General features: G+C 40.8%; 1 protein-coding gene across 1 annotated transcript in view; it reads left to right on the top strand.

The window, feature by feature from the left end:
* ZNF704 (zinc finger protein 704) overlaps positions 1 to 20,281 on the top strand; it is a 198,308-nt gene that overhangs the window by 25,494 nt on the left and 152,533 nt on the right. The gene's annotated exons all lie outside the window — the stretch shown is intronic.

Raw genomic sequence — 20,281 nt, 5'->3', positions numbered from 1 at the left:
GCTAGATATCTTTAGGAGTCCTTATAGCTCTGAAATTCTAAAAGGATATTGACCAATTATCCTTTATCTCCAGTGAAGATGGAATGAGTGAAAACCTGGTTAAGTTTTTCTGGAATGGAAGCCAGACTAAGTTCAACCCGAAGAAGAACTTATTAACCAAAAACATGACCACTTTAATAGACTGCCTAGAAAATACCACCTTCTTTGAGAGCTCTGACATTGCTATAGTTAGCTTTTCATGGAAGACATACTACTTGGCTTTAGATAATCTATTTAATCCCCCAGTAAACCCCAAATATCTTTTGATTTGTTTAAAAATGTACTGGTAGCAGTATCCTCAAAGTAGAAGAATTAAGACTTCAGTGTGTGTGTGTGTGTGTGTGTGTGTGTGTGTGTATTAAGTCTCTGTATTTTAAAAGCTGGGTTACTCAATAAGTCTGAAATGTCTTTTAGTTCGTATCCTTCAAGATAAAATATCAATTATATTTTAAAGTGTCTGGGAAATGAATAGTTGCTCCTGGAAACTACACTAAGTTTCAGTCAGGAGCAAGTGCTAAAAAACATCAGTGAAGAATGTGCAAGTCATTAGTCCGTGAGTTGAATACATCAGTGATATATATCAGTAAGACCTGGATTACCTAGGTGGGGATGCAAATCTCTGCAAAACCAGAGACTGATTTAGTCATGCATGGCTCAGAGCAGCATTCCCTGATAATAATCCAAAGTAGCCCTAGGGTCCATTCTTTAAAATCTTGAACATTCGACCCAACACCCAGCAGTATGGAAAACAAAAAGACATTCTTCATTTTATTTATTTAGTGTTACTAGAAATGAATACTGCCAGATAGTTTTTGGTATAGCAGAGGTTAGGAGCTTAACCATTTTACTTTAGCAATTTTTATTAAAATCTTCTAAAATTAAAGCACACAGTTCCCTGCCCCCTGAGGATGAATGTGGCGCCTTAGGAGCATCAGGTACTGGGGTTTTAATATGAAGGCCATTAACACCTGAGTAAAAAGACCCCAGGTTGCTATAATTGTGCAGATTTTTTGTGCTCTTCCTTTGTTTTGGGATGTTCAGATGTGCCTCTTCTGCTTTGAAATCTTACTTTATGAAAGCACGTCTAAATTCATTGTTCTGAGGATAGTTCCTTACCATTTTTCTAACAGTAGAGCCCACAGTCTTTAAGACAGTTCCTTCCTCAGTGCTGAGAGACCTTCCAGATTCTCGACAATGTCTGCAGAAGTTTGTGTCCAGATGTGTGGAGTATTTCTATCCTTAAAAGAGGCACACAGAGGATTGGAGCACGCTGGCTCTTTTTGGTTCTGGTGCAAGCCAGGCAGTTACTGTGAGAAAGGTAAAGAGCACAAGTCACATCAACACCACTTTTAATCAAATGGTTGAACTTCCTAAATGTAGCCAAGACTCTTCTTATCAGCAGGGTCAGCTTCTGGTGGGAGGAAATGGACGTGCAAGGGCAGGAAATGATCTGCATTAGCTCTGGCGTTGAACAGGCCTCCACTGATGACTGTGTTTGCATGGAGCTCCCTGAGAGCAGACTCACTCAAAAGTGAGGAAGGGTGTGGCTTAGTGCTGAAGGGCTATGTGTTACTAAATAATACATGTTATTCTGTGTATATTCGTTTTTGGTGGTCTTGAGAGGCTAAAAACTTATGGTGGGGAGCATAAATGTGTAATAAGCAAATAGAATACAAAAGAATGGAAGAGAATAGATCCTCTGTAACTTCCATTCAGATATCTTCATGGTAAGCACCTCAAGGGCTCCACACTTTCTTGAAATCAAGTCAAGAAATATTCCACATTCAAAAACATTTCTTTTTTTTGGTGAGGAATATTGGCCCTGAGCTAAGATCTGTTGCCAATCCTCCTCTTTTTGTTTGAGGAAGACTGGCCCTGAGCTAACATCCTTGCCAATCTTCCTCTATTTTGTATATGGGGCGCCGCCACAGCATGGCTTGCTGAGTGGTGTTGTAGGTCCATGGCCGGGATCTGAACCTGCGGACCCCAGGCCGCCGAAGCGGAGCATGTGAACTTAACCACCATGACACTGGGCCAGCCCCCCAAAATCATTTTTGTAACTAAGATTTTTGATTGTCTCCACATTAAATTGTAATAGCGTATTTAGTTTGGAAGTAGATTTTTAAAATTTGAAAACTCCAAGATGAAGTAAAATGAGAAAAACACCTTTTGTTTCCTGCCTTCAGATCTTTAAATGCCTGGTCAGATACCTGACTCCCAAAGTGTGATGGTACATCAACTACTCTGCCCCTGTCTGGTTGTCGCTGTGGTAGAGGAGTAAAGAACACAAAGGCTTCTCCCTGGCTCCCTCTCCTCAACCCTCCCCCAGATCAAATCCAGCATCCATCCCTGTTGATTTTGCTTCCTGAGTATTTCTCAGGTGTCTCGTTCTCCCCATCTCTGCCACCACCATCTGAGCATCTCTCCACTGGGCTGCTGCTTGCAGCCTCCTAGCTGATCTCCCCATGTATTAGGTGCCTGTTGCTGCTGTAACAAATGACCACAAATGTAGTGGCTTAACACAACACAAATTTATTGTCTTACTGTTTTGGAGGGCAGAGGTTCAAAATGGTTCTCAGTGGGCTAAAGTCAAGGTGTTGGCAGGGGTGGCTCCTTCCAGAAGCTCTAGGGGCGAATCTGGTGGCTGCCTATATTCCTCGTTTGGTAGGCCCTTCCTCCGTCTTCAAAGCACATCACTCCACTCTCTGCTTCCTTCGTTAATACCCTTCTCCTCTACTGTGAAATCTCCCTCTGCCTCCCTCTTATAAGCACACTTGCGATTACAGTTAGGGCCCACCTGGGTAATTCAGGAGACTCTCCCTGTCTCAAGATCCTTCACCTAATCACGTCTGCAGAGTGACTTTTGCCACATGAGATGACATTCGCAGGTTCCGGGGATTAGACTGTGGATGTCTTTGGGGGCCGTTCTTCGGCCTCCCTCCCCCTGCCTCCACTCGGCCTCTCCGCAGTTCACCTTGACACGGCAGCCAGGGCAGAAGGCACATCCGATCTGTAACTCCTTCCCGCTCAGTGTAAACCCCATCCGTGGATTTCGTGATCTTAGGACCAAGACCACAGTTTTTACCGTTCCCTGTGTGGCCTTGGTTTGTTAAGGCTGCCTTAACAAAATACTGTAGACTCTGTTGCTTAAGCAACAGAAATTTGTATTCTCACAGTTCTGGAAACTCAAAGTCCACAATTAAGGTGCTGGCAGGTTTGGTTTCTTTGAAAGTCTCTCTCCTTAGCTCGAAGATGGCCACCTTCTTGCTGTGTCCTCATGTGGTCATCCCTCAGTCTGCATGTTATCTGTGTCCTAATCTCCTTTTCTTATTAAGGCACCAGTCATTTTGGAGTAGGGGCCACCCATATGACCTCATTTTACCTTATGTACTCTTTTTTTTTTTTTTCCCTCAAAGCCCCAGTAGATAGTTGTACATCATAGTTGCACATCCTTCTAGTTGCTGTATGTGGGACGCTGCCTCAGCATGGCCGGAGAAGCGGTGCGTCGGTGCGCGCCCGGGATCTGAACCCGGGCCACCAGCAGCGGAGCACGCGCACTTAACCGCTAAGCCCCGGGGCCGGCCCTACCTTATTTACTCTTTAAAGGCCCTATCTCCAAATACAGTTACATTCTGAGGTGCTGGGTGTTAGGATTTCAACATGTGAGTTTGGGGAGGATGTAATTCAGCCTATAACATGTGGTCTGGCCTCCTCTATCTCTTTGGCCTCATCTCACGCCCTATACCATCCCGTACACTGGTCTCCAGCCTTGGTGGTTTTCTTTCAAGTTCTTAAACTTGCCATGCCTTCCTGCCGCAACCACTCTTCACCTCGATAGCTCCGCCTGTCATCAGACCTCAATCAACCATCACTTCCTGCTGTGGACTGATTGTGTCCCCCCCCAAAATTCATGTGTTGAAGCCTAATCTTCAATGTGATGGTATTTGGAAATGGGGTCTTGGGGAGGTAATTAGATTTGGATGAGGTCATGGGGTAGAGCCCCCATGATGAGATTGGTGTCCTTATGAAGGGATGAAGAGTCCAGAGCCCACTGTGTCTGCCATGAGGACACGGCTGTCAGTGAACCAGGAAGCCAGGCCTCACCAGACACCAAATCTGCTGGCACCTTGATCTTGGACTTCTCAGTCTCCAGAACTGTGAGGAATAAATGTTTGTTGTTAAAGCCACCCATTCTATGGTATTTTTGTTATAGCAGCCCGAATTGATGAAGACACTTTTTCAGAGTTGCCTTGCCAGACCTCTCTGATTTTTCCCTTCTCATGTGCTCATGGCTTCTCCATTTACCTATCTAGCATAGCATTTGTTGCAGTTGTAATATTCCTTATGTTGGTGTGTGATTCTTTTATTTATGCCCCTCATTCCCATTGTCACTGATCTGCAAGCTCCATGAGTGTAGGGACATTTATTTATACCTTTTTAGTATACACACACATGCGTGCATGCACACACACACATATGTAAGTACATATGTGTATATCACTATTATCCCTTGTGCCTACAATACCTGGTAAAAATATTTGTTGAATTAATGACTACTTTTTAAGCAAACACTCTTTTCAAAGGTCTACTAAAATATCTTTATTTCTTATTATCACTGGAAAAAAGGAGACTGGTATATGTGTGGGTTGGAATAAATATGCAAGCTTTAGAATTTTTATCTTCTTTGAAATCTTTTATATAACCTCTTTTATAAAGAGTTCCATGAAAATGATCTTTAAATAAGAAAATTAAGAGGTGTTTTAGTTGGGAATTAATGTATTAACATATACTTAAAAATTGTGTGTTATACAGAGATACAGAAGGTGTTTATATAGTGTCTATCACTTGTCTGCTGTTTTCCTGGAAGAATGTACATGTTTCTGGCTGTAAACAACTTCTTTGCCTTTTGAAGCTAGAGAATAAATTATGGCTTATTCATATTTTACCTTCTTTTTGTAGAATATCCTTCAAATAGCTAAGACATGAACAAAAGACTTCAACTTTTAAAAAACGGAATGTGTGACCTTTGACATTCATACACACATATTAACCATTCACTTTGTCTAGGGTCCTGTGATAAGTCCTATTTGGCTGCCAGCCAAGTTTCATTCTTTGTACCGGGGACATCAGGGCCACATGGTTATGTTTGTAAGGAGAATATTAGTCTAAGAAGCCTGTAAAACTACTTACAAAATCCTACCTCCTACAAATGCTGACTTTGAAAGTACTGAATTAAGTGGCACCATTCTAGAATATACAAACTAATACAAAGTTCCTACTTTGAATTAAGTGGCACCATTCTAGAATATACAAACTAATACAAAGTTCCTACTTTACTAAATTAGTAGTTTATCCTAATACAAAGTTCCTATTTTTTTAAAAAAACTATAAATTGAGTTAGTCCATAGGCCAAATATATAAGAAATATTGGTAGAAAATCATTTCTTCTACATGATTTGCAGTGGTAAACAGACATAGGTACGTTTTAGCAAGTGCCAAAGCAGAGCTGTCTTTTGGCTCACTTCTTGAGTTGAAGATGGAAGCAGGATGTCGGCAGGGGAGAAGGTAGACATTTATCTGGCGTGTTATCTAGCTTGAAGGCTTGCCCTCTGTCTCTGTTAAAGAGACTAAAGTGTGGGATCCCCTTGATTTGAGGAAGATTGCTACTGTTGTTGAATCAGCTCTGGGACACAGAGGAAAGCAAGGAATGATGTGCCATTCCTGAGCACTTCCTCTTCCTCTTCGTGCCCGTCTTCCACTGGGGTTGCTATTTCCTGTGCTTTCCAGAGCGAGGTTAGAGCTCAGGAAGTGGGATGATGTGGACAGCCATCAGAGACATTGATGGCACCCCACTGGACTCACTCCGGGCAAAAGCTTTTAAGAGGGTGAGATGCGTTTCATGATCTCTGCCTGGTTTTATTACTGTTTCTGTTTTTCTTATGACCCACTCCCCACTCATGGCTCCTGGAGGCCTTACCCACCTCTGGCTGCCCCTGGTGGCCCATACCATTCTCCCCCACCAACACCTTTTCTGTGCGTTTGTAGTCTCTTTTACATACTAAGCCATGTCAGGTTGCCATAGCACTTTACCTTTCATTAACCATCACATTGGATATTAATCAGTCTCACAGACTAATTCTCAGTAAAGTATTGCCAGAGAGAAGGGGCTACAGCCTATTTACCATCTGTCAGTCACTTTACTAGATATTTCCATTTGATCCTTTCAGCCAACCTATCATCCCTATTTTGTAGATGAGGACCAGACCTTGAAGTGCAGAGAGGTTAAAAAACTTGCCCCAGATCCACTGCCTCACAAGTGGCAGGGCTGGGATTTGATTCCAGTTTTATGTGATTTCATAGCCAACATTGACTCCTTTCCTTAGGATATCTATAGTTTAACCAGGGATGCTGAGTTAATGGTATAAATATGATTTAACCCTATGGATAGAATTTCTGGCATCATTCCTAGACATTGGGATGTATATCTCAACCAGAGGTCTTTCTGGCACCTTCAAGTCATGTCACATAGGTAGCTGCCTACTTAAATGATGTTTTTTTAAAATTTAATAGTTATAACTAAGAACTATAGTTTGTTACCGATAATACGGCATATTAAAGTTACAAAATATTCTTCTTCTTTCTTATTTGATTCTCTCAATAACATGAATTCTTGGGAGTTAAGAGTGGCAGTGGGGAGATGAGACCAGAAGTTATTATAGTAGGCCACGTGAAAAACGATGAATAGAAATAGAGAGAAGTAGTACATTTAAAATATGTGTTGAAGGGGAGCAGGCAGAGGAGGCTGCAAAGAAAAAGACAAGTAAAAATCCAGAAACGTATGGTGGTCTGGCAGGTCCTGTAGATTGGCTCATTCAGCATCTCCGCCATCCCCTTCTATATTATTTTCCCATGCCTCTCTGGCCAGAATTTCCCAGAGTACCTTGCATCTAGAATTCCATTTGTGACTTAGGTTCTGCCAAGGCAGTGCCCCTACACAAGGCAGATGACATGAGGCACAAGTAAGACAGTGTGGGGGTAGCCACCTGGCTAGAGATCTTCTGGCAATCACAGTGTCCAAGGTTCCTTGTGCTGCTGGGGCGTCTGTCATGGAAATTCTAGCTTTCATTCCCTGTGGTCATGGGATTTGAGTGGCAAGAGGCTGTACTGTGGTATGTTTGCTGTTCAAACTTGGGATGTGGTTCGACTTTTCTCCTGGCTGTCTGCAGTTGTCCTGTTGAACGTCCCAGCCTGATTCTCTAGGCTTCTTGGAGATTTAGGAACTACCAATAACCCTCTTTCTGCTTAAACTAGCTAGAGTGTTCTGCAAATAAGAACTGGAACTGGGGGGCCAGCCCGGTGGCATAGTGGTTGGGTTCCCATCCTCCGCTTCGGCAGCCTGGGGTTCGCAGGTTCGGATCTCGGGCACAGACCTATGCACCGCTTGTCAAGCCATGCTGTGGCAGGCGTCCCACTTATAAAACAGAGGGTGATGGTCACAAGTATTAGCTCAGAGACAATCTTCCACAGAAAAAGAGGAAGATTCAACGGAGGTTAGCTCAGGGCTAATCTTCCTCACCTCAAAAAAAAACAAACAAAAAAAGAATTGGGACTAGTCCTGCTATCATAAAGCCAAGAGAAGGTGGCTAATTGTGTTCAGTACTGTTGAATGGAAATTGAGAAGTGTGTATTTACTAAACTTAGTGATATATAGTTCAGTGTCACCCTAGCAAACGCGTGTTTTCGTGTTTTTGGTGGAAGTAGAAATCAAGTACAATAAGTCAAAGAGTAAATAGTAGGTGGGGAAGTGAAGACAGCTCATGTGGACGTCTCTACTGGCAGCTTGACTGTGGCGGGGAATACAGCAGAGGGGCAGGAGTGGAGCAGGATCAGAGGTCAAAAGAAGGCTTTTTTAGAGATAAGAGATATTGGAGCCTGTTTGATTGCTGGTGGGAAATACCCAGTGGAGAGGGAGATACAGGAGAGCACGAGGGAGGGGACACATGTGTGAGACCTTGAGTCGGTTATGTAGCTTCTCTGTGACTTAGCTTCTTACCTGTGAAGTTTGGATAATAAGATCTTCCTCTCAGGATTTTCTCCCTAGGGATTGGAGTGAAATAATGTGTATGAAGAAATTTTGATGCAGTCTTGTACTTAGTAAGGGCTTAAAAATGTAGCCATTATTACTATTACTACTACTACTATTGTTATTGTTATTGTCTTCTTTATACTTTAGAGTATTGTGAATATGGAATAGCAGTCACATATTGTAAACATGGGATAGGATCACTGCTGTCTCCTGATTTTACAGATCTTCCTGTCAGCTCTTATAAGCTGGCCCCATCACCATATTATCGTCACCTAATTACATTCATTAAGTGAACATTTATCAAGCACTCAGTATGTGCCAAGTATGTGTTTATCAGGTGTCGGGGATACGAAACTGAGCAAAGCTTGTTCTCTGCCTCCAAGTAGCTTCTGGACCACTAGAGGAGAGAGATGGGTAAAGCATAAATACTTTATACCAAGTTTTCTATTGTTGCAGTCAGGATTCTAGCAGGAGCAGAACCACTAGGAGATATGTGTGTGTGGGTGTTGTATTTATTTATTCATTTATGCTTACATGCACACATACACACACACACCCCTATTTGTATATTTATTGTAGCTGGCTAAGCAAGCCCAAAGTCCACAGGCAGGAAGGCAGGAAGGAAGGATTCTTTTTATCTTGAAAATCTTCCTACACTCATTTATCATGGGTTAGCCCAGTTCTTCTGTTGAGCCATCCACCTTCTTATGAAAGACTGTTGAAGTGGGAAGTATTTCTCCCTCCTATTCACATTTGTTCTCTTATACACCAGTTGGACCTTTATTTTAAAGAATTAAATTCAGAATAAGCAGATTTACAAATTTATTCTAATATGTGCTGCCTAATTTCTTGAACACACTCTAGCTGCATTTATTAACAGATTTTATTTAGTCATCTGTGCAGCTAGTGAAAGTAATTGGCTGTCTGTGAATTAAGAGCACAACAAGCTAAAATGTGAATTCATTAGTTTTCAACTTCAGTTTTTAATTTCACTTGCTGTTTACTGCTCAAAGGAATGATAAATTGTATTTTGAATGAAATGTGTATTTAAGGAAGAAACCAATAGCAACCAGTATTCTTGTTTACTTAAAATCTGCTTCTGAATTTACTCTGAAAATTACAGAAGTTGCGTTAGACTGTGGCGACCACTGATAAGTTTGAAAAGCTTTATGTATAGTTCATTTTGCTAAAAGAATTCAAGGTATTGGGTTAGTCAGTCTAACCCTGTTGTTGCAAGATGTTGAAATCAGCTCAGGTTTTCCCAAAAAAACATGGTGGGGGAGGTGGGTGGGGTGAGGATTGTGATTATGAGGGGGAACTAAAGGTGTTCAGGCACAGAAACCACCTCGGCCGCTGCTCTCCAGTGTAGACTGGGGCTGGAAGGGTGTGGGCTGTGAGGCAGCTCTCAGACCCCTGGTCTGTCTGAGGATCCTCCTGCCCTCTGTTACTTTTCTCTCCAGAGTCTGTCCCACCCTCCTCCCCACTCTTTCCTGGTTTCCTCCACTTTCTTGTGTGCACGTGGCCTGGCCTGCTCACCCTTGGTGCCACGTCCAGTCAATTGTCAGCCACTAATTGATAGCAGTTGCTGGGTCCCTCGGATCAGATTCCTGAAAGAAGGGATTCCATCGGGCGTGTTTGTGTCCAGAGAAATTGTGCAATAGTCTCTTCAAGAACTGACTTGCCCTTTTATTTAGACCTATCAGAACTACTTTCTCCAACTTGCCAAAAACTTCTCTTCTAACCACTTTTGTGAAATGTGTGGTTTGGCCGGAGAAACCGTGTCTTAAAGTCTGGTTTGGTTCTCAGGTCAGCGGCAAATGACTATGTAACCCGTGAGGAAAATGAATGCTAACGTACTGCCTCAGGTTCCAGAATCTCCTCTGTCTTGCTGTGTGTGTTTGTGCCTAGGGTTCAGGCCAGGTGAGGACAGGGGAGCTCAGGGATGCTCAGTAGAGGTGGAGAGGGGACTTCAGGGAGAGGGGGCACGGGCTCCAGTAGGGGGCGTAGAAAGGGCTCTGTGGTCTCCTCTGTTTAGTGTGATGGGGCAGGGGAAGGTTCCAGTGAGAGGAGACTGTGAGGTCCCCCGGGGAGAGGCTCCAGTGAGGAAAGGTCAGAGACAGTGAGGGTCTGTTCTCTGCCCAGGGTCGCCAGCTCCTCCTGGCGGTGGCAATCAGTGAGGCTCTGTGTGGCAGTCACAGCAGTTGGTATGGACAAGTCTTCTATAGGTTAACCGTCCCTTAGTGAAACAAGTGCCCATTCTCCTTCAGAAAGTAACTTCTAAGGAGAAACTTCAGGTGGGGCCCAAATTCCATTGGCAAAAATAGTCACTATAAGGCAGATGTGGAAGAAAGCATTGATTATCATCATAGTTATTCCTGACCATGAATGTCAGAACTCATTGGGAGAGGAAGTGGGCTGGCTTTGCTGTGAGCCACAGACAGGTGGGAGGAGGTGATCCTGAGCATCCCGGGGACCAGGCTGCTCAGTGGCCCGCCCGTCACACTCTACTCTCCAGGAACCTTCACTCCCCGGGAGTTTTGAAAATTATGTAACTTTAACTATGACTTGCTTCTGAAATTCTACCTTATTGTCTCTTTACAGGTTTGTCCTGGATTAACCTGGCGATATTTGTAGAAGGAAGGTTCACAGTCCCTTAATTTAAAAGTAAAACGAACCCTGTTTTCTCCGTACATTTTATGATAAAATAAGGGTTGCATTCCTGGAGATCAAGTCCCGCATGAAATAAAGTTGAATACTTGATAAGGAAAGGATTAAGATGGTGGCCATCCTGTACTTATTCTTCACCTATTTCTTCCCCAAATTCTAGCACAATTCACTATTTCCTTCTTGGTAGCTTAGGAAATTTCCTTGAGACGGAAGGATTCTATGACACCACCCTTGGCAGCTCCCGGAACTTGGCCTCCATCATCCTTAGACTTTTATTAGTAGGTGCAGTCGTAGAGCACATATACTCATCTGAAAATTCATTTGCTTATTTATTCCCCAAGTACTTATTGAGGACCCACTCTGTTTCAGACTCCCTTCTAGGTGCTGGGAAGCATCAGGACACAAAACAAAAAATGTCCACCTTCATAGAGCTGATATTCTGGTGGTGCAGCCCAGACAATAAACATAATAAATAGTAAATTATCGGGTTTTTATACAATGATGAGTGCTGTAGAGCAACAATATAGAATAGACTATGGAAATGAGGAGTGGGAGGGGGGCACTGCAGGTTTAAATAGGGTGGCTGGGTGGGTTTCACTGAGAAAGAGGCGTTTGAGCAAAGACTGAAAGGGTGAGGAAGCAAGAGTGTGGATGTCTGAAGGAAGAACGTTCCTGGAAGATGGGGCAGCCAGTGAAAAGGCCCTGAGACAGAGTGTTGCTGGCAAGGTCAGGGCCAGCCGGGGTGGGGGAAGAAGTGAGAGTGGAGGGAGGAAGTAGAAGAGAGAGAAAGAAGGATAGAGAGAGGCCAGATGAAATGGGGCCTTGGAGGGCCCTGCAGGGGCTTTGGCTTTGGTTCTAAGAAATGGGGAGCCACCAGAGGGTTCTGAACTGAGGCGGGGCATGAGCTGACTCTGGTTTTTAGGGAATGAGGCTGGCTGCTGTTATTGAGAAGGAACTGGGGGATGAGGAAGGCTGGACAAGGATGGAGACAGGGATCCAGGAAGGAGACTACTATACAAATCCAGGCAAGAGATGATGGCGGCTTGACCAAGTTGGTAACTGTGGAGGTGGTGAGAAGTGATTGGATTCTGGATATATCCTGAAGATAAAGGCCACAGGGTTTTGATGTGGATTGGATGTGATTGGTTGAGTTAAATTTTAATGTATATAAAACAAATGGAATACCTAATTAATGTGATAATTTCAAAATTCTGTATACTGAAGTTAAATCCAATCAAGTCGACACATATTGGTACTGATTTCCCCTTTCCCCTTACATTTGATTGGAGAAAATATACAAGTGACTCTAGCTGAGCTTGAGTTTAATATTGGACTTTATAGAAATAGATATTTCCGTCCAGAGGTTTTCAGAAAGGGTTTTTAACAATCCTCAAGTTGTGTGTTCTCACTTGCATAATGTTAATAGAAGGCTTGAAACTTCAGCCAAAGATTTTTGCAATAACTTGCTCTCCTAAACGTGAGGCTGACTAATCTGCCATTAGGCAAGCCAAGTCATACTTTGTTGAATATTAAATTGTCAAGATATTAAAGTTAAAACTTGCTGTAGTAAACCCAGCATTAACAACCCTGATTGCTGAGATTGTGTAGTTGTATGGTTGGAATGCGTCATGCCAAAACCTAATAACAAGCTTTCGGCTCTCTTGTACTGAGTTTTATTTCTAGCCCCATCATCGTACCACCCAACTAGTCTGATTTTCATCGGCCAGTTACTCTGTCTTGATATGGAGAGGTAATATACTGGAGGATAAAGCAGTCAAAAAAACAATTCCTTGATTTCAGAGGGCTAAGGGAATAATATAATCAAGGGGCTAACAATTGAAAGCAGTTGTTTTTCAAGTGTTTCTACTACAGCTGTTCATTAGGACTGGATAGGTTTGCCATTCAACTTGTTTTTCTGTGTACCTAGCATGAAATTTGAAAACTTTAACCTGAAGGGAGGAGTAGAGTTCTGTTGACTATTTTTGGACATCGTCTTTATCAACTGACTGAAGTCTGATCTTTCTTTGAGCATGACCTTTAGTGGTAATATTTTAAATTAATGAAAAAATCAATCAATTGTTCCTATTATTAATATAACCTTTGCTTCTTTTGTAACATGCTTTAAAATCTGTGGGTCTGATTACATGTTCCACACTGTAGTTGATGTGTCATTGTCTTCAGTCACTAAATATATAATGTATATTCATGTGTTTTCAAAGCAAGTTTTTAAAATAAATCCTAAAGTGGGGAAACACAATCTGAAATAGGAAAAATTCTCTCATAAATTTTGCCTGGCGTGACTGTGTGGTTTCCTGGTGAATGGAAGAGTCTTAAAGAGTTGTTGGGCCAGGTGGACCATTCATATATCTCCCACGGCTTGCTCTCCAGGAGTGGTTTTTGCTGTGGCCTGGATTTCGTTCTCTTTTCCAGAATTTCCTTACTACTTTCTTACTAGACAGAAAGCCCCAGAAGGCAAATGGGTTGGCTTTCTGCAGATTATTCCTGGAAATCCAGTTAATCTCCAGAGCCAACTCCTCAAATCTTACTGGGTTGAGATGAGTAAGTGAGGACAGTTTTTAAGAGTGAGTGTGGACACACGCTTTGTGGCATCTTACTGCTGTACATCTGTAGGAAGGGCGTTAGGGTTAAGGTGGCCTGGAAGACACTTGAGTGTAGACAGAAGAAGGATTGATCAAGTAAGTGGACTGAAGTCAGAAGCCATTCTCTTTTCTGATGCACTATTATAATTCTTCTATGGAAACCAGATGTTTTTGTTTTGAGAAAGGTTGATGAGCTTCAGTCCCTGTCTTAGAAATCTGCGTTCAATTGACAAAGGACACCATTTAGAGAAATTCAAGATTTAAATAGATACTGTTAACCTCTTGTTAAAAAAAATTGTAATGTTCCCAAGTATATCATATTTATAGATATGCTGTTTATCTTCTTCTAGGAAAACAAAAGCTGTTCATTGGAATAAAGATTTTGAGTTTTATTTGTCAGTTAACTCAGTAATTGGTAGTATTCTCACATAATTGAACACTGAAGCTTTGTTCTCTTGCAAGAAATTACTCTGGATAATGCATGTGTCTGTGATGTGCTGTATGAAGGGCTTCTGTGTTGAGTAGGAGGAAGGAATTCAATGGTAATTAGTGTAGGGCAGTATTACTGAGAGATGCTGATGATCAATGAAAGTAATAGTGCAGGTAGAAGTATTATTTTAGGTAATTAATTTTTCTCCTTTAGTTATATGCATGTGTACTAATAACTGAGAGCTAGTAGAAGAGAACGTCTTAGTTATATAAATGCCAGATTCTTGAGAAATTTAATTATATAAACATGATGTGTGTTTTTTCATAATAGAATGACTTCATAGGTTTTAAAATATCAAACTTTACACGAACATTGTAAAAATTACAAAAAAGAGAGAAAGCAAAATTGGCCCATAACTCTGCTCCCAAGGAAAACCATTGTTAACATTTTGAAATGTCCTGTCAGAATTTTTTCTCCCTTGGTACATACACATCCCTCCTCCCTGAGATCATATTACATGTACTCATTTGGATTTCTTTGTTTTAAATTAATGTATTAAATGTCTTTCCATTTCAATAAATATAGATATATCTCTGTTTTTAACCATGCATTTTATTTATGCATATTTAACTCAATGTATTAATGGATGTTTAGGAAATTTCCATTTTTTAATATTATAAGAAATTCTTTGGTAAATCTCGTTGTGTGCATTTCTGTTTTTTCCTTAGATGTAGAATTGCTAAAACAAAGGGGTGCACAATTAAATTTGCTACCTTTTGCCAGGTCAGCCTCCTACAACATGTATACTCCCACCAGCAGTGGTTGCAAGTGCCAACTTCCTCAAATGTTGACTAGCACAGACCATTATTCTTCATAATTTTTATGAATCTCATAGAAAAATTGTCTCTTTATTTTAAATTTTTAAAATTTGAAAACCTTAAAAAAGTAAATATCTCCCATAATTGTACCACTTAAAAATTGTGTGTGTGTGTCTGTACATGTGTGTATGTGTATCTAATTATAAAAGAAGTGAAGGAACCCTTTTGGCCCATCCAGTCTTCTGTTTCTTAAGGTGTGTAGCAGCTTTTTAGCAAACTACTTTGTTTTTTAAAAGCAGTGAAATCATGCCTAACATATTATTCTGCAACTTGCCTGTTTCTCTTAATAGATCGTGAACAAAAGTATTCCTGGTAACAGATCATGGATGTATTCTGATGCCCTCCTTTTTAGTGACTTGATGGCATGTCCACTGTATGGGTGTTCCATACTTTATTCCTCCGTAAAGAAAATTTTCTTTGTTTGATTTAGCAATTCCAACCTTTAGGAATTTCTCCTACAAAAATGCTTGCACAAGTGCATAAAGGTATATACGTACATACACAAGGATGTTCATTGTGGCATTATGTTTAATAACGAAAAATGGAAAAGTACCTCAATGTCTGTCAAGAAAGATTGGTTTGAAAATATATCTTGTGAAATGTTATAGTATTCAAAATTTTTTGGCTGTAGTAGATTTACTATTAATATGAAAAGATGCCCATGACTTATTGTGAAGAAATAAGTTGCAGAATAATATGTGTGGCATAGTCACATTCATGTTTAGACACTCCAAACCGTGTACAATATATACACAGATGGGTATTTCATGCGTTTTAAGTAATTTGAAGTTTTGCAGTAAATTATTAAAAGCTGTTGTGTTTAGGGGTGGACCTGACTGCTCAGGGTTGGGAGGAGAGTGGGGAGGAATAGGAAGCTATCCTCATTTTATTTTATACACCTTTTTATTGAAATTTTAACAAGTTTATATTTTGTAACAAACATTTTTAAAAATGAAAAGTACGTTTAAACTCTACAAAAACAGTGAAAAATGAAAAATTTAAATGAGACTAGGGAGTCTCTGAGAGTCCACCTTTCCACCTGCTTAACGGTTTATGAGTCCCCGAAAACACAGATAAGTAGAAAGTAGTATGTCTTTTCTTTTTTTTTTTTTTTGTGAGGAAGATCAGCCCTGAGCTAACATCCGATGCCAGTCCTCCTCTTTTTGCTGAGGAAGATTGGCCCTGGGCTAACATCCGTGCCCATCTTCCTCTACTTTATATGCGCCACGGCCACAGCGTGGCTTGACAAGAGGTGCGTCGATGCGCGCCTGGGATCCGAACCTGCGAACACTGGGCCGCCGCAGCAGAGCGCATGCACTTAACTGCTGTGCCGCTGGGCTGGCTCCAAAGTAGTATTTCTTATAGATACAAAACGTTTCATTCACAATGTGGTAGAAGAGTGAGAAGAAGAAAAGAGAAAGAGAGAGTAAATCATAAAGTCAAAAGGGAGTTTACCCGAAGCAGAAGTGGGCGTCATTGATCCTGGATCTAGAGGAACACAGAACTCAAAATTCCTCTTCTTCAAGAGAGCTCTACACATATTTAAGAGCAGCTCTGTGGGACATAAGCCTTCTGTTTTCTAGACAAAATATTCCAGTTCCTCCCAATAAGATCTTTTGCCCTCCTGATCACCCTGTTGTGTTTGTTCCAATTTTTCATTGTCCATCTTGAAATGTGACAACCAGAATCAGATGCTGCTGCCTTCCAACTTATGGTCTCATCAGTGTGGGATACAATCAGATTGATCCTTCCTTGTGCAGGAAACACTTTTTTTTTTTTTTTGAAATCCAGACTAAGATTGTTCTTAAACCTTTGCATTGTATTTTCTCCTGAAAAGTACTGGTCAACCGTCTTGCTGCTTTTCTTCGTTATTTGTCGCTCAGGGCTTCTAGGTTTTTGTTTCATTTTGTTTCTTCTGGCTGTCGTCTGTTGTTGAACCCTCTGCCTTCTTAGGAGCTATAGCATACAGTGATTTCTCAGATTGCCTCGGCTTTTCTGCTAACAAAAATATCAGCTCATGTGAGTCACGTTGTTAATTGATGTCAGCTTCAAGGAAGGAAGCTAACTTGGCTCCAGCCCTGTGGATCACCAGAAGAGTTTCCTTTTGTCACCAGGGCGTTGTGTGAATTGGGGAAAAAATAAATAAGAGTGCCCTCTTTGGGCAGATGAAGTATATCAAGTTCTTCTCCAGGTGGATGATTTAGAAAAACATCCTTCTTCCATGGGCAGAGAAGCATGGGGACCTGGCTTGCGTGGGGACTGGATTTTGGCCCCATCTCACTGGTGTGCAGGATATAACTGCAGAGCTGCTTGCAGCAGCCTGGGTTGCCATACCACCTGTGTTTAAAAAAAGAAAAAAACACCCATAGACATTGTGGCTGCCTTTCTACAACACAGTTTCCCAGTTCCTGGTCTAGGGGGTTCTTGAGAATGCACCTTCCATACCAGTTACTCCTGGTTTTGTTCTTTGTCCCGCTTTTTTTTTTATTAACAGTATTATTGAGGTATAATGTACATACCATAGCATTCATCCCATTGTAAGAATACAATTTGATGATTTTTAATAAATTTATAGCATTGTACAAGTATCACTATAGTCTAGTTCTAGAACATTTCCATCACCCCAAAATGTTCTCTGGTGCCCATTTGCAATCAGTTCCTGCTCCCACCCCCAGCCCCACGCAATCACTGATCTGCTTTCTGTGTTTATAGATTTGCCTTTTCTGGAAATCTCATATAAATGGGATCATATCTTCCTGTAACTGCTTTCTCCTGCTAGTCTACTAGAGGTACCATAACTGGATGTTAGTCCCGTCCCCTTCGACTGTTACTACAAACCCTTCCTCATTCCTTTGTTTCCGTTCTGCCTCATCAGTCAAACATGCTCTGTTATCTCCCATCCTAGAACGTTCTCCCCTGTGCAACGTCCTCTCCAGCCACTACCCTATTTCTCCGGCCCATTTCTGAGCCCAACTTCTCAAGATTTGAGTTCATGTACTTGCTTCACTCTCTTCTCTCCTGTGAACTCTCCTTTTAAAAAAATATTTTTAGCATAATATTTGATATGAATAAAATAATGTTAAAAAGAACACGTGATATGTATATGTAAATTTTAAAGCACAGTAATAAAATGAGCATCTACAGCTGTTGCCCACTCCTTCTTCCAGCCTTACCAACAGTGGAACCCATGACTCAGAGTATCGACATCTCTTACTCTTACCTGCATTTTTTTGTCCTCTTTGGTCATTTCTAACTCTTTTTAATTCCATCTTTCAACAAGAAATCTGGGCTAAATAGTCTTTGGAATCCATGATATTGCTAAAATTCCCTGATTATTATTGAGAGATGAATTCTTTGTTTAGAATGTACAGTAGAAGATTTATAGCTTACATTGTTGAATATTACTATAATTTAATTATAAAGTCTTAGCTAAGAGCATAACATACAATTATAACATCATTTCTATAGGAAATCTATTCTACTTTGTATTAATTTGCTTTAGATGCTAGGTTTTTTCTCTGAATTTTGAAGCTAAAAGCTGAGCTTCCTGTAACGTTCTCCCTCAACCCCACATCTCCTTGGATTGAATTCATTTAACCAGTCCAGTGGGCCCCAAGGGAGATATGGAAGTCAGTTATTGCTATGACTTAATACTAATGACTGCTTAAATATTTAATTAATGTAATACTTGACACTTAGGGAGAAACTATTTATAATCATCAAAACCAGGCCTTTGTTTTCATTTTTTATGCCTGGTGTTTAGCGTATTCTGTTGTAACAGAGGTTGGGAATGAACTGCCATAGACGTGAAAAAACGCCTCCCTCGCTCCCACCTCCAGGCAGAAAACGTTGCATAGAAAGTGATTAGTGATGGATATTTAAAATATTTGTAATTATATTTGTCAGTTTTCCAAAGTACATTTTTATTGAACATTCATAGCATTTTTGGAAGTTTGAAATATTTTCTTATTCCTTTCTATTGTGGACTGATGTCAGTTAGCTCTTAAAAGCTCTCATTTTTCTTGGACTCTTATTTTATTTCATTAATGCATTCTAAGGAGTATGGTAACTTTTCTTTTTTTTTTTTTGGTGAGGAAGATTGTCCCTGAGCTAACATCTGTGCCAATCTTCCTCTGTTTTGTATGTGGGATGCCACCACAGCATGGCTTGATGAGCGGTGCGTAGGTCCACGCCCGGGATCCAAACCCATGAACCCCGGGCCACCTAAGCAGAGGGTGTGAACTTAATTAACTGCTACACCACTGAGCCAGCCCCTATGGTAACTTTTTAGTGAGTTACAAGTACACCAAAAGTGGCTGACCATTTTCCTGTGGAGCTGGGGCTAGATCTGACTGGAACACCGTGGGAAGATCTTCTCTTCTCCCTGATAAGTGCAGGACAGGAGGGGAGGGAGCTAGGTTTAGAGCTCTGTGTTCATATGAAAGAGACATTGCAGCCAAGTGGATTCCAAGGCACAAGTCATCCTTGGGCTCTGGAAGTTGTCATATGTGGGCAGGTCCTGTTACTCCAACACACACATGGCTCTGAGTTTATTTTTAGTCTGAGAATTAATATCATATGTTGCCAGTGTCTGCTATTACTGAACACACATACCGTCATTTTATTCTGAAAATGCGTCGTGTTTGTGGCTTTAGCTTTTAGAATTCTAAGTCTATTTGGTCAAATTGTTTGTGCTTTTCCTCCTACCTAAAATTAAAAAGAAACGAACAAGCATATCTTCTATCTAAGTGGATGAGTGAAGATTTACTGACTCCACAAACTAACTGCACAAGAGGGCTGGACTGCCGCATGGACCTGTGAAATGTCTTATAGGCGTGCAGATTCTGAAATGCGCTTCTCTGGGTAGTGAGGCTCCAGGTTCCCAGATAGTCTGGCTCTTCTTGGTACACTTAGGACTTTAACCAGTTCGCTCCAAACCTCATTTACAATTCCAGTCATCTTACAGAAATCTTTTTAACTTGTCTCCTTATTCAGTCATCACAAATTCTGAGATAACCAGACTCAATTCCCTTAGGTTTAATTTTATATTTGTCTTAAACCTTAATCATCATTGCATTTAGTCAAAAATGATAAGAAAAATTAATATGACTTTTTTTATCATCATACTAATGAATGGGTTTCATTAAGATCTTAATTGCTGTAGATAAAGGATAAAAAACAATTCCTCATGCACTAAAGAGTATAGTTAAGGTCACTGTTCATAGTTAAAGATAAGGCTTGGTTTATATGCATAGCTCTCTTCTGTTATACATAATCAGCATGAAATATTTAATAATTTATTTACTTAATTGGGTTTTTTCAGTTGTAGAAGAGAAAACAATGATGTTTTAAATTTTTAGATATTTTTTAGAAGTCTTATGCTTTCAAATCTTCAAAGTTTTTGTACACCTGAAAGGCTTCTGTGTTTGTGATGCTTCTTGTTTGCGTTATGGCAGATGATGTATCAATTGTATGTTACTTTGTAACATCAATTGTTACATTTTTCCTATTTAAACCATGAAGTCTACAAGATGAACAGAGAGGGCAGCATCTGTGGTCTTTCCTCATGGCCACCTGCACA

Source organism: Diceros bicornis, chromosome 33 (assembly GCF_020826845.1).
Source record: "Diceros bicornis minor isolate mBicDic1 chromosome 33, mDicBic1.mat.cur, whole genome shotgun sequence".
Classification (NCBI taxonomy): domain Eukaryota; kingdom Metazoa; phylum Chordata; class Mammalia; order Perissodactyla; family Rhinocerotidae; genus Diceros; species Diceros bicornis.
This window is presented reverse-complemented; position numbering and strand designations above follow the sequence as displayed.